This window comes from Schistocerca serialis, chromosome 1 (genome assembly GCF_023864345.2).
Source record: "Schistocerca serialis cubense isolate TAMUIC-IGC-003099 chromosome 1, iqSchSeri2.2, whole genome shotgun sequence".
Classification (NCBI taxonomy): domain Eukaryota; kingdom Metazoa; phylum Arthropoda; class Insecta; order Orthoptera; family Acrididae; genus Schistocerca; species Schistocerca serialis.
In genome coordinates, this window is record NC_064638.1 from 575,524,606 (window position 1) to 575,538,604 (window position 13,999).

Here is a 13,999-nt window from a genome sequence, read left to right on the forward strand (position 1 = left end):
ACGGTACATCCAAACCGTCATCGAACCCATCGTTCTACCATCCCTAGGCCGGCAAGGGAACTTGCTGTTCCAACAGGACAATGCACGTCTGCATGTATCCCGTGCCACCCAACGTGCTCTAGAAGGTGTAAGTCAACTACCCTGGCCAGCAAGATCTCCGGATCTGTCCCCCATTGAGCATGTTTGGGACTGGATGAAGCGTCGTCTCACGCGGTCTGCACGTCCAGCACAAACGCTGGTCCAACTGAGGCGCCAGGTGGAAATGGCATGGCAAGCCGTTCCACAGGACTACATCCAGCATCTCTACGATCGTCTCCATGGGAGAATAGCAGCCTGCATTGCTGCTAAAGGTGGATATACACTGTACTATTGCCGACATTGTGCATGCTCTGTTGCCTGTGTCTATGTGCCTGTGGTTCTGTCAGTGTGATCACGTGATGTATCTGACCCCAGGAATGTGTCAATAAAGTTTCCCCTTCCTGGGACAATGAATTCACGGTGTTCTTATTTCAATTTCCAGGAGTGTATTTGAAAGTGGCAGGTCAAACAATAGAATGGGACCCCTTTTAGTTGCCTGTTATGACAGACAGGAATACCTCTGGCCTATTCTAACCCCCGAGCCCACAGGGGGGAAGGGGTTAATGCTTGCCATTGTTGAATGAACCCATAAAATGGCAAAGGAGTTAATGCTTGCCATACCTGTATCATTTAAATCAAACTACATGTGTCCCTTAGGTCATTTTAAATCACAAACACTCTGCGAGCTACAATTGAAACTTTTTTTAAATATAATAGGACTCCCAACCTAGAGTCTTGTTGCACTACCAGTCGTTTAGTATGATAATTTAAACAATGAGCATAGTTCAGCAAGCATCTTTGGCAGCATAAAAGTGAAGTTCAATATGCCTCAGAGAGCTGAATATCTTGCCTTTAACTCAGCAGATAATGAGGATGGTTTGACTCTTATAAGGAAAAAATCCTGCTACAGCTAAGTTTTAAGCCAATGGAGTGGGTGACTATTAAAGTGAATTGTCATTAGTGGGAACAACTGGGGCATCTGACACTTCCTACTTGAATTAGGCACGTGAACAATGATTTAGAAATTTTCAGTATTACCAAGAAAGGAAACTCTAATACTTGAGAAGAAAAAGAAGATTATGATGATGATGGTGATGGTGATGGTGATAAGTGGAGCTCTGTCTAGGTCATCTGCCCTTTCCCTAGCTGCTCCTGGAGCATCTAGGGAGCCTTATAATTCTCTCAATAATTGGGTAAACCATTAAGCCATCGGCACACAGACCATGCATCCAAACGTTGAGAGTTGAGTGTGCCGAGTTTCTGACGTCATAGCGTGGAATAGCACGTTTGGGAGTCTTTCCGAACATGCAGAGCAATATCTAGCATGTCAAATATCCTGAGCGTGCATCTGAATGTTGACCAATCAGATGGCACAACACCACGTGCACACCATCTCCCTTCAGCATTGAGCTGTGAGGAGCCATATTGGCATTCAGTTCAAGCCTACATGTATATATGTCATTTCTGAGTACCAGCAAATTGAAAATCATTCAAAAACCTGTTGTTAACTGTGTGATTTGTTCCAATAAAATAATGAGAGATGACATATTCGTGGCAAAAGAATTATTGTAACTTGCGTATTATGAGAGTATATCATTTGAAGTTAGCAACACACTGAGGATCCACGAAAAACACATTGTTCTTGGTACAATTTGTTGTAATTAAATTTCAGTCAGTAACATATCTATGATTAAAGCTTTAAGCAAGTGGCAAGATCTCATAAGTAGACCCTCATTGAATAATAGTATTCTGTCGTCCGATGTGTCTGCATTGTGGTATAAACTTGTCAACAACACACTGCCCACCAATCAGCGTTTAGCCGATATTCAGCTTCTCGCCTTCCCCAACTGTGGCAGGTGTGGTGTGCCTGACACCAGAGAAGACCGCCTGCAATGTCAAGCTGTTTCTGATGTGTGGAGGACTTGCCAGTTAATGGTGGCTCTCATCATGCGAACTACGCCGACCCTCGTCTCTGTTGATAGTGTCATTGTACCCGATTTTAAATATTTCCCATGTGCAAAACACAATACCGCTGTGTGGTTGTTGGGCCATACTGTCTACGCCGTCATAGACCGGCAAATTCACGATGGACTCACCTTTTTGACTTACATTTGGGAACAATATGCTAAGATCAAAAACAGTGAAAAACACCATGAATATTTTGCCAGTTTCTCATCAGCTGCATTGCATCATGCATATGCGAAACAACTCTAAGATGTGTACAAGCTCCTCTCAACTTCCCTCAATTGTCCATTTAGTATCGCAATTGAGTTTTGATGATTCGTACACTGATCACATTCTTGTGTCTTACATGTTGTTCTAAGAAAAATAAGTCTAGATATATAGTTAGGATCAGGTGGTGAAATATAACCAGTCTCCATGTATCTGTCTACCTTTGTTATATGTCTACGTATAAACTAATATATATATCTAAAAACAAAGATGATGAGACTTACCAAACAAAAGCGCTGGCAGGTCGATAGACACACAAACAAACACAAACACACACACAAAATTCTAGCTTTCGCAACCAACGGTTGCTTCATCAGGAAAGAGGGATGGAGAGGGAAAGACGAAAGGATGTGGGTTTTAAGGGAGAGGGTAAGGAGTCATCCCAATCCCGGGAGAGGAAAGACTTACCTTAGGGGGAAAAAAGGACAGGTATTCACTCGCACACACGCACATATCCATCCACACATACACAGATACAAGCAGACATTTCGCAACCAACGGTTGCTTCATCAGGAAAGAGGGAAAATGTCTGCTTGTGTCTGTGTATGTGCGGATGGATATGTGCGTGTGTGCGAGTGTATACCTGTCCTTTTTTCCCCCCTAAGGTAAGTCTTTCCGCTCTCGGGATTGGGATGACTCCTTACCCTCTCCCTTAAAACCCACATCCTTTTGTCTTTCCCTCTCCTTCCCTCTTTCCTGATGAAGCAACCGTTGGTTGCGAAAGCTAAAGTTTTGTGTGTGTGTTTGTGTGTCTATCGACCTGCCAGTGCTTTTGTTTGGTAAGTCTCATCATCTTTGTTTTTAGATATATTTTTCCCACGTGGAATGTTTCCCTCTGTTATAAACTAATATATATATGTTCATATTAGGAAAAGAAAAGGAAGAGAGTTAGAGAGAGAGAGAGAGAGAGAGAGAGAGAGAGAGAGAGAGAGAGAGAGGAACTGAGTAATAGAATGTGGTTCCACTTGAAGAGTATGCTAAAAAAAAAAAAAAAAAAAAAAAAAAATTGCACAAAAAATTAAAAAAGATAAAAATTTAAAAAAAAAAAACAAAAAAATAAAGAAAACAAGAAAGAAAAAAAAAAAAAACAAAAAATTGTTGTCACTTTAGCGTAGTCAGTAGCGTTGACGATTCAAGGCCAGATATGCGAACTGATGACAGTTCGCATCTCGCTAAATCTAAATATTTTTTTCATAATATTCACGTATATAATAGGTTATGATGCTTTATTATTAGATTAATGTAAGTATATACTACAATATTTGATGTTATGTAAATATAAGTTCACCTTTTTTGAGGAGTGAGTTTGTTCGGTTGGCTTAATCTACAGGACAGCTTGTGCTACTTGTATAAAGATATGTTGTTCCTTTTTCTTTTGAGTTTCGTGATTTACAAGTTGTAAAGTTTCTGCTACTGGGTAGGAACAGTGATCAAGTAAGAATGACTGTAGGGTTTTACTAAAATGAGGGGAAGATAAAATAGTGTTTATCTTATGTGGAGAACTAATGCAAATTTGTGTCCCCCTGTTTGTAATGGGACTTTTATAAACCTGTGTCCTTATTGATTGGACATGGTACTTTCCTTTTTCTCTTAAAACATGTACATCAATACTGAAGTTTTTATTTGTGTATATTACATAAAGAACAACATGACTAGGATACGAACAATGGAGGAAATGTGCGTTTTAACACAGCTAACGTGGGAATTTTACGCAGCCTGTTGAGTAAACAGTGTGATTTATGAACTAGAAACATCCCACAACTGCCGCTGGAGAGCGTTGCGATTGCATATACCATGAAACTTCCTGGCAGATTAAAACTGTGTGCCCGACCGAGACTCGAACTCGGCACCTTTGCCTTTCGCGGGCAAGTGCTCTACCAACTGAGCTACCGAAGCACGACTCACGCCCGGTACTCACAGCTTTACTTCTGCCAGTACCTCGTCTCCTACCTTCCAAACTAGTGTGCTGTGAGTACCGGGCGTGAGTCGTGCTTCGGTAGCTCAGTTGGTAGAGCACTTGCCCGCGAAAGGCAAAGGTCCCGAGTTCGAGTCTCGGTCGGGCACACAGTTTTAATCTGCCAGGAAGTTTCATATCAGTGCACACTCCGCTGCAGAGTGAAAATCTCATTCTGCATATACCATGTTGGGGCCCACGTACCTTATGCACAAGTTGCATCATTCCTGAGTGTTCAGCAGCACATTGAACTTGGCACACTCAACATTAATGTTCGACAGCATGGTCCGTGTGCTGACGGCTTTAACATTTGACAGCATGGTCCATGGTCGACGGCTTTAGGTGATATTCACATCAAAGCCAACAAGAGCCATACTGACCACACAAATCAAAATTATAATTGAAACAAATAGAGAACACAATTCAGTTCCCGGAAAGCATTTTTAATTTTGAAGAGGGAAGAAGGCAGCGGTGATATGCTTTCATCTTTTAGCATACAAAAAGCCTTATGCGAAGTTGCAGGGATACTTTGGTTCTCAAAAATTAGTTGAAAGATTAAAATGCATTTAGGCCAATACAAATCAATCATGGAACCAATAACCAGTTGTGGCAGGGAGTGTTGGGAACTCACATAAATATACTTAGAGTTCTAGAATTGGACCACTTGAGAAGAGCATGTAGAATTTTCCGATTTGACCGTGTAAGAAATGAGGAAATAAGAAAAAGAACATAAAACCAACATAGGATTATGGACGGAATGGAAGAAAGACAGGTAGAATGGTAATGTCATTTCAAAAGAGTGGAAAAAATGCAGGGGGCCTCAGATAGACTTACAAATCCAAAGTTAGTGGGACAATTGTGTCCCAAAAACCAGGAAAGGTTTAAACACTCTGTCCATCTTCCCCCATTGTATTACATGACTATGTTACCTGTCAGTTTCCATGTGTCTTCATCACTCAGTGGTAAGTATCACTCTAATCATTCTTTTATTACAGTCTGTAAATCCTGTTTTGAGAAATGTATTTCAGAAAAGTAGAATGAGCCAATATAACCACTAACAAATGATGCATTTTTAGCAACTGTATTAATAATTTACTATCTTTTAATTGTTAGAAAATATTTGTGCTTACTCAAGCTAAATTTATCACAGTATAGTTATTAGGAAAGCCATATCTTTGAAAAAACCTGCTGCTCCTTCCTCATTTATCTATACTACAATATAAAGCCAAGTCATTGTTTAAGATTTTTAGCAAAAATCTCAAGAAGTTCTTGACTGATTTACTTCATATTTTTGCACGATTTAAACTGTGGACGGATACAGGATTTAAAAAAGGGGAAATGTTGTTAGCAAAAATCACAAAGAATTCCTAACCAGTTTACTTCAAAAATTTTAAACTATGTTCTACTAAGCATTTGGAATTTTCACACAATACTCTAATAAATATTCAGATGAATGTAAGCTATACATTTTCTTAAACAACAATGTTCACATCTTGTATTAAAACCAACTACGAGAAAGAAAATGCTGTGCTGTGAAAATTGTGGGTTTCTTTCTCACAGTCAGTTTTAACTACAGTAGCATGGCATTTTAACTATCACAAAAAATTGTTTCTCCCATAGGTATTCTTTGTCCTTATACCTAATTTTATACAAAAATTGTGTACACAACTATGTACTGTTTTGTTTTCTTCTTCACAATTGTTTTACAATAAAACTGGGAATGAACTAAAACTTTGTAGTCCTGCCCATTTGCAAATTGAAACTATGCAAAATACTGTCATTGAAGCTACTATCCTCACGCATTGAAGTAAGCAATATTAGTTATTTTTGTTCATTACAGTGAGTGTTTTAGGACATCTTGCCATCTGTGTCATTCATGATTTAAATAATGAAAAACTGCATCTGTTACTTATTTTTTCATGCTTAGCACAATGCATTTTGAGAATTTATTCTCATTTTCAAATGCATAGGTTTACTTGAATATTTTTGGTGATGTTTGTATGTGTGATTTCCTGGCTCTTTTTCATTGAAGATGCCTTTTTGAGGTTACAAGGTACTGTGCTTCCTCCATTGCATAGAGTGTCACACATGCAAATCATCACTTACGCTGTTTGTTTATGTAATCAAAACCTACTAAAACATTATTTGCAGTTATGGAAAACAAGCTCGAGACTTTTCATATCGCTTCACAGCCGATTCATTTTTGTCGTCCCCTCTCCAACTTTTTCTGCTTACTCTGCTTTCTTGTCTTTATAAGGGCCTCCATCACATAATTCACAACTATTTACTCACATAACACCAAAGTTTTGTAGTACTGCAATGTGCCAAAACCATGCTTCCATGTTGATTCTTTAGAACAGATTTTGATTTTAGGGTACTTTTCCATGTAAATGTATTGAGTGTTCATTTGTGTTCTAAAATAATTCACACACAGATTCCACAGAAGGATGTAGAGAATCACGTTGAGTCACACCTACCACAACCAGCGACACCATTGGCAGAGGATGACACAGTGGTCGAATGGTTCCAACTGGGCCATCACAGCCAGGATGCAGAGCCTTGCTTGCTTGCTGTACTTGAACATCGAAATTAAACACAACTCAGAACTATAAAAAATATTTGCATGAAACAAATTTTCCTGACACTTGTAATTTCTACTTTGTGAAAAAGAGCTAAAAATGAAATTAGATTTTTGACCGCATCTGATCAATTTGTTTGTTTGTTCATTCACACATCATGTTTTGTAAGTCCTGTCATAAAGGAGAGCTTTCTTGTTTAGTTGTGCTAGAATTGAGTTCACATGACCATATGTATACTGCACTCTCAATAAAGAATCCTCCATGGAAGGCAAACTGAGCTGCTGTTTATGCATTATTCTCAAAAAGATGGTACTCCATTGTAAGCTACCTTCTTAAAAAATTTGAGAACAAGGGAAGGAAGGTAGTGGATCTGTAATCAAACATCACTTGCTTAAATCCACATTTATGAATAGGCATTATTACAGCACACTTTAGTCTTTCAGGAAATATCCTTTGACTCATCAACTGGTTACAAAGGCAACTCAAGGGTGGCACAACCAAATAAGATGAGATTTTAGAACTGTAGTTAAGGTCCTATCATAGCCAGAAGAGCTGCTGTTTTTCAATGACCTGTTTTTTTTTCTTACCACTTTAAAGCTGATGTTTGCTAGTGGAGAATGCATTGCCTGTCTAATAAAGAATAACAGATGCACTTTTAACAGACCATTTTTCAGTCTCTCAGGCACGATTGATTAATGTGCTTCCAGGTGTGTTGTCAAGTCCTTGTTTCCATTTTATGCACAATATCCTGATGACCAACCAGCCATCTTCTTCAGGTGCTGCAAGTTTTGCTGTTATGTCTACATGACGTCCAGGCAGTAAATACACATAACAGAAAAATTCGCAGATGGATGGGTCAGTCATTGAAATATTGTGCCCAAAATGGAAACAGCAACTCAGCAGAACACCCGGAAGCAGACTGTTATTTGTTCCCATGTTTTGACCTAGTGTCGGTCACTGAATTTAGTAGCCATTGATCTGAATTTCATATGACTGTCCCAGTGCTAATGCCATCTTAGAGTTGGGTACCATTTGTCTTACTGTGTGTATTTCTTTCATGCTTGATAGGTAATATTGCTCCAAATTGTCCTTGCCTTGTTCTTAGAATTTTGAATTTTTCTTTGTAGTTACATGGTTTTCTCCCTTTTGGTGAAACACTGGAGGCTTTTGCAATACTGCTTGTGGGCCATTCTAAGCCTTGATTAGAGCTAGTCCTCTGTGTTAAATAAAGATCTCTTCCTGGCACAAGATATTTGGATCTCAGATGTTAGCCACCCTTTCCCAAAGCTTTCATTGTAATTGTCACTGACTACAGTAAAGGACAACTGTATACATTGTACAAATATTTTTAGAAAAAAATTCTCATCTACTGCGGCCTTGGTAAACTTATCCACATTTTTCATCTTGTAAATTCTACCTGAAATATTGTAACTGAGTCAGCAGTTTTGATTCTGTGAAATTTTCCTTTTCCTTTCTTTGTTAAACCTGACTTATGAGAATGCTTTGGTGTTGCCATTTGACCATCATGATCAAATAAACCATTTGTTAAGGGACTCTCATCTATTTCAGTAAAGAAATTCAAATTAAGAAATAAATTAGCAGTTGCTGTTACATGATGACCTCCTGTTCTTTTTGGGAATGTTGCTGTGGGGGTGAACTGAAACTGGACATCAGTAACTTGAGGTGTTCTCAATCAGAAGTGTTTCAGATGAGATCTATCTTGAGAAACTCCACGTCCAGTAATTTCTACTATGTATTATTAGTGGCCCCCACTAATTGCTTAATGAAGTCTAAAACAATTCCTGTTGGGGCCTCAAAGACCATCAGGGCTATCTTTTATGATTCCAAGACTGTTATTGAAGAACAGAACTCAAACAGCTTGTAAATTTCAGGGGGCACTGAGGTCTGTGGCATAGAACTTAACCCACTTTTTGGTGTATGTAGTCACTCCCCTTTCCTCATATTACATCTGCAGTAAAACTAGATAGAAACCCGTTAATATCTGCATGACAACGTTGAGATTTATTTTTCGACATGTGCATTCTATGGGATGTAAGAATAGAAGCATATTTAAAATCTATATTGCTACCAACCATGCAGTTAACATGAAATTTATTCCCTAGAATGTAGATACATAAATAATTTAGAGACGTGTTTCTAATTTGTAAGGTTCCCCAATTTCTTGGTTTGTATGTGTTGAGAGAGTGTTAAAATGTTGGTAGAATAAAGAATCCCACTCAGAATCTTAAGCTAGGATGCAAAGTCCACAACCGTATCTTGTATTGTGATTGTGGCAATCACCGATAATCTGTTACCCAAGTTTGTTGAAGCATTATATACCACTAAGGAGTCAGTTTACTGGGCAAAAAACAATATTCCAAGATTTATGTGAATATTTGAAGCAGTTTAATGTTTTAGGTGAAGGGCAACTGTGGTCATTACAACAACCAAGAGTATGAAGTATACTGCTTTTCTTGTACAACATATGAGGAAGCTATGTTTGGCTATATAACAATCACTTGCATTCTAAGAACATTTTAGGGTATAAATGTAATAAATACAGAATGATGTTTAATAATTTTGTATGTCTTATTAATCCCAGCAAATGACAGTGTTCTCATGAATCTGATGATAATTACAGACAATTACCATCAAAGAATGAAGCATATACAAAACTCTGTTTCACAATTTATTCTTGCTCTGTGAAATTGTAGGGTAGACATAATGCCAACTATGGAAAATAATTATATAAAAATGAAAACCGCTTGTAAATAACTCAAAATAGAGAAATAGCTGGGCATATTTGTGATTAGTTTTAACCTTAGACTTATTTAATACTGTGATGTTCATATAGTAACTCACTGCCCTGATTCTAATAGGGAAGATATGATTTTATATCGAGCTTCATTTCTTTAAGTACTGCCAAACTCTGTCTTTTAGTGAGACATTCATAAACCAATGAACAAAACAAAATTCAGCTCTTTTGTTTCTCTGCATGCACAGCTGTTAGTAACAGAATTAAAATCCAGCTGAAAAAGTAATGAAATAATCCATAATATTATGGAATGAACTGTGATGTGTAGAAACAAGTACTGTCTAATGGCAAAGAAAAGGCTGGAATTATTACTAGCACATGACATTCTTTTACTACTGTTGTGGCCTGACAATGTATTTGCCTTCAGTGTCAGTCAACAAGTTTATAAACTCCAGAGTATTCAGTAACTTCATTTACACAGGGAAGCATCATAAATGTATTATCAAACATGTCAGAATAATAAGCATAAGAAGACATTCTTTAAACAGCTCCTATTTGTATTAGCAATCCAGAAGTACTAGCTGAATGAAAAGCAAAATGCTATATGCTTTGGGCACAATACAGCTTAGAAAATTTTTTCTTTGTACCGAGAGATTTGCAGAATCAATATGTACGTATATGTTAGGCAATGTATGGAAATGATAAACACCACCATAATGTCTATACTGGACAAATAAATGTAAAAAAATTTAAATATGAAGAGCTAAAGAAACTAAAATATTATTTACAATAATGGAAGAATTATGAAACTAGGTCACTTATGTACAAATGTGTGTTTAATAATAGGCCTCAACAACAAATTATTTCAGGCATCATTTTACAAAGATATCAAACAACTGACAATTGACACACGACTTATTCTCCCTGCCTACAGAACATCAATGACGTTCGCTCATTGTTGAACTGAGTATCTGACTAAATAAATGTTAAAACGTAATATATTTAATTCATTTAATTATATGTTACTTCTCTTACAGAGAGATGCTGGAAGACAAATTACTTACAAAATTTATGTATTTTACAAGATGAAAAATTGTGTAACATGAATATATCACTACATAGCTTTTCCTTCCTCAGGAAATTAGTACATATTTCTTACACACACACACTAGTATTTTCTAGCAAAATAACCTCTGTTGTATACAATTATCATTAGTATGTTTCGTTGTCATTGTCTCAGATAGCTTCAAAACTTCTGTCATATGAAGGTATAAATCAATCAACTCTCACAAATTTATGGACATGTATTAACTCTTCTCCTCTCATGAATAACAACAACATTCACTATGAATTAAATCTCTTCATATTAATAAGCAATCTACAAACATTTTGAGCTACAAAGACAAATACTTATTTTTTATCTTGAAATTCTGAATCCATTGCAAAATGACGAAACTAGACAGAACATGCACAGTTTCATTTGAAAAAAATATCAGAAATTAGAAAGTATTATTTACTTTCATTTGTACAAACTCCTGAAAGCAGTGCAAAAGTTATGAATTGTATGAGTGGTCTTGATAATCCTGCCACATTATCGTACTTAAAGGGACCACATTATCATCAAATGAAATATTTTTATATAACTCAATACATGAAGGTATGCACTCTAATGTCAAGTTTCCTCACTCCATACAAGTACAAATACAAAGAAGAAATAGGAAGATATAAATTAATGGTAATGTACAGAACTGATGAATAATGATGATAAATAAATAACATAGATAGTTTTCTGCAAAGTCCTGGACTTCTGCAGTAATAACACTGCATTAGAAAGGTCCAGTACAACTTCCAAATCTCATGAAACAAGTTGTCACTGAGCAATTATTTAATAGCTTTGTCCGACAGTACTTAATCACATAGGATTCTGTGGGGACAGAAGGTTACCATCACGGATTCAAAGATGAGTGAAGAATTTAAATCCAAACCTGCAGTAGAGATTGTAAAACCAATAGAGGTATTTGAACAAAAGCAATTGGTTTCTTCTTCTCCCAAACGTACTTCATTACACATTCTTGTTTTGCCTACCACTCCCAGGGACAGGAACCAGATTGTTAGTAATCAAAAGGTCAATGGTGAATTAAGGTAGTTTCCTGCTGCTTTGAAGATGCCTGAACTGGTTGGATTGATTAAAGCCAGGCTGCTTGATTCACCTGGCACCGTTTCCTCATTTAAAGCTAAAAAGGCTTAAAAAAATCATCAGCAAGAATTAGTCTGTTAATGACAGTGAACCTGTTTCAGTTAATTACAGACTGATTCAATAAAAATATTTGATGGTAACACAGTAAATGTTGCCAAACAGCCGACGAGCAAAGGTATCACTTTACTCTCTAGTAAGAATACCTCAGAATTGTGGGAGAGTGACATTTTGCTGCTGAAGCCTCAACAAAAATGAGAATTTTTGCAGATGTAATCTGTGCATCTTTGTGTAATAACAGTTCCTCAACAAGGACACAACACACAGGTATTTTCTGAGGAGGAAATGGGTGATGAACATGACTTAACATCTGGACCACCACAAGGCCACTGGCAACCACAACAGAGTGTTATGCCTGAGACTTTATGCCCATTGGCAGCTATAGCAAAACCTCATGCATGATGGCCTCGTGGTGAAATACCCATCAATATGTGTGTGGCAGCCAATGTGGTAAAAGCTAAGAACCAGATATTGTGAGAGGAACATGACAAACCATTTGGCAACGGTAGTCAGAGAAAAGTAATGAATATAGGTAGTAGCAATACAGCCCCTGAAGATTTAATAGCTAAAGCAGAACTCTAAGGAGAAGAAGAAATTCATACTACTGGTGTCAGTGAGGAGTTGATAAAAGAACAGAAATTTGTCAGAATCTGGAGAACAATATTGCAACAGCTGTGCTCACACCTTCAACACAGGTCTTGTAAAAAGCAGCATCCATGATGTATCTGAATTGAGTTTCTTGAATTCTAATCAGGTTACTGTAAGTACTGAAGTTTTATCAGACACCTGTGGAATTTGAGTGAGGAAAGTGCAAAAGTATAAGCACAGGTATAAAACTTGCAGTTAATCTAGAGCTGCAAGTACAGATGTAAGTTCTACCTGTTACTGATAGCTCTCCACCTAAGGGATATGATAGAGGATAAGAACTGTTGCTGTCATTACAGAAGAAGGGAAGCAATGTCTTCTTTCAGAAATGATTGAACCAGCTCGTACACAGACAGAGACAGTGTTTGTAAATGACAACCTTCAAAATTGATTAGATGGCTATAAAGAACAAGGCAGATAATCAGTCTGCTGCATCTGAAATCAATGTTCCATCAAATGAAACTAGTGAAGAGGAAATGTGGAGTGAGACAACATAGAAATGACAGAAATAAAAATGAAGAACCTAAACATGAGCAAAATAAAGATGAAATGAAGCAGAGTGTTCACTAAGTAAAAGAAAGATGTTCACGAGAACAGTCTCAAAAAAAGAATGAGAAAGACATACAATCTGTTGGATGTCTGACCAGAATCCAAAGTTCTCTCTTTTAGAACAACAAAACAACATAGAAACAGCTGCACCTGGCCTTCTGTTCCAGTGAAAATACACATGTGGTTTAGCCATGTGTTTTTTTGTTTTTAGTTACTGTAAATTCAATTATATTTTAAATACACCAGTTGCATAGGTGGCCAAAGAAAATTTTTGACTGGAAACCAACTTACAGACATGAATGCAGCACACCATAGCATTCTTGGAAAGATCACACAACAAAATAATGGAGCATCAGGGAGTATGCAAGGAGGATGCCCTGAATAGAAAGGTTTGGCAGAAGATAACATGAGTACAACAAATTTTATTAATTTATATTTGTATTAATTAATCCTATAATAGCATATTAGCAGTGGTTCTGTAGCTAGTATTGTTGTGGGAGTCTTTTAAATAAGAAGACCTATATCATTTGATATTAATTTCACTTTCCATGGAATGTTCTACCCTGATAATGACTGTTACATGTAATTAACCATAATATACACCCAAGTATTTGTCAATGTTAAATGTCTTTAACTTATTCCAACCAACTCTTAATTTTATTTGAACAACTGTTGGATTTTAATATTCAAAGTGTTAGAAAGCTCCCTGAAACAGGGCAAAAAATAATAATACATTCTGTAAAACCAGTAGAGGGTCCAGGAAAGCTGAAGAAGCTCTTTACTTGTTTTAGTCTCCAGTTGATAGTTAAATTTCTTTAGCTGGTTGAAGTAGTGAACTGAACTGAGTGGAAGCCCACCAATACATTTAATATTTTATCATGGATTTTTGCATTTTTTAAAATAGAATACTGTTTTTCAATGTAACACTGTTTATAAAATGTAATACTGTTTCC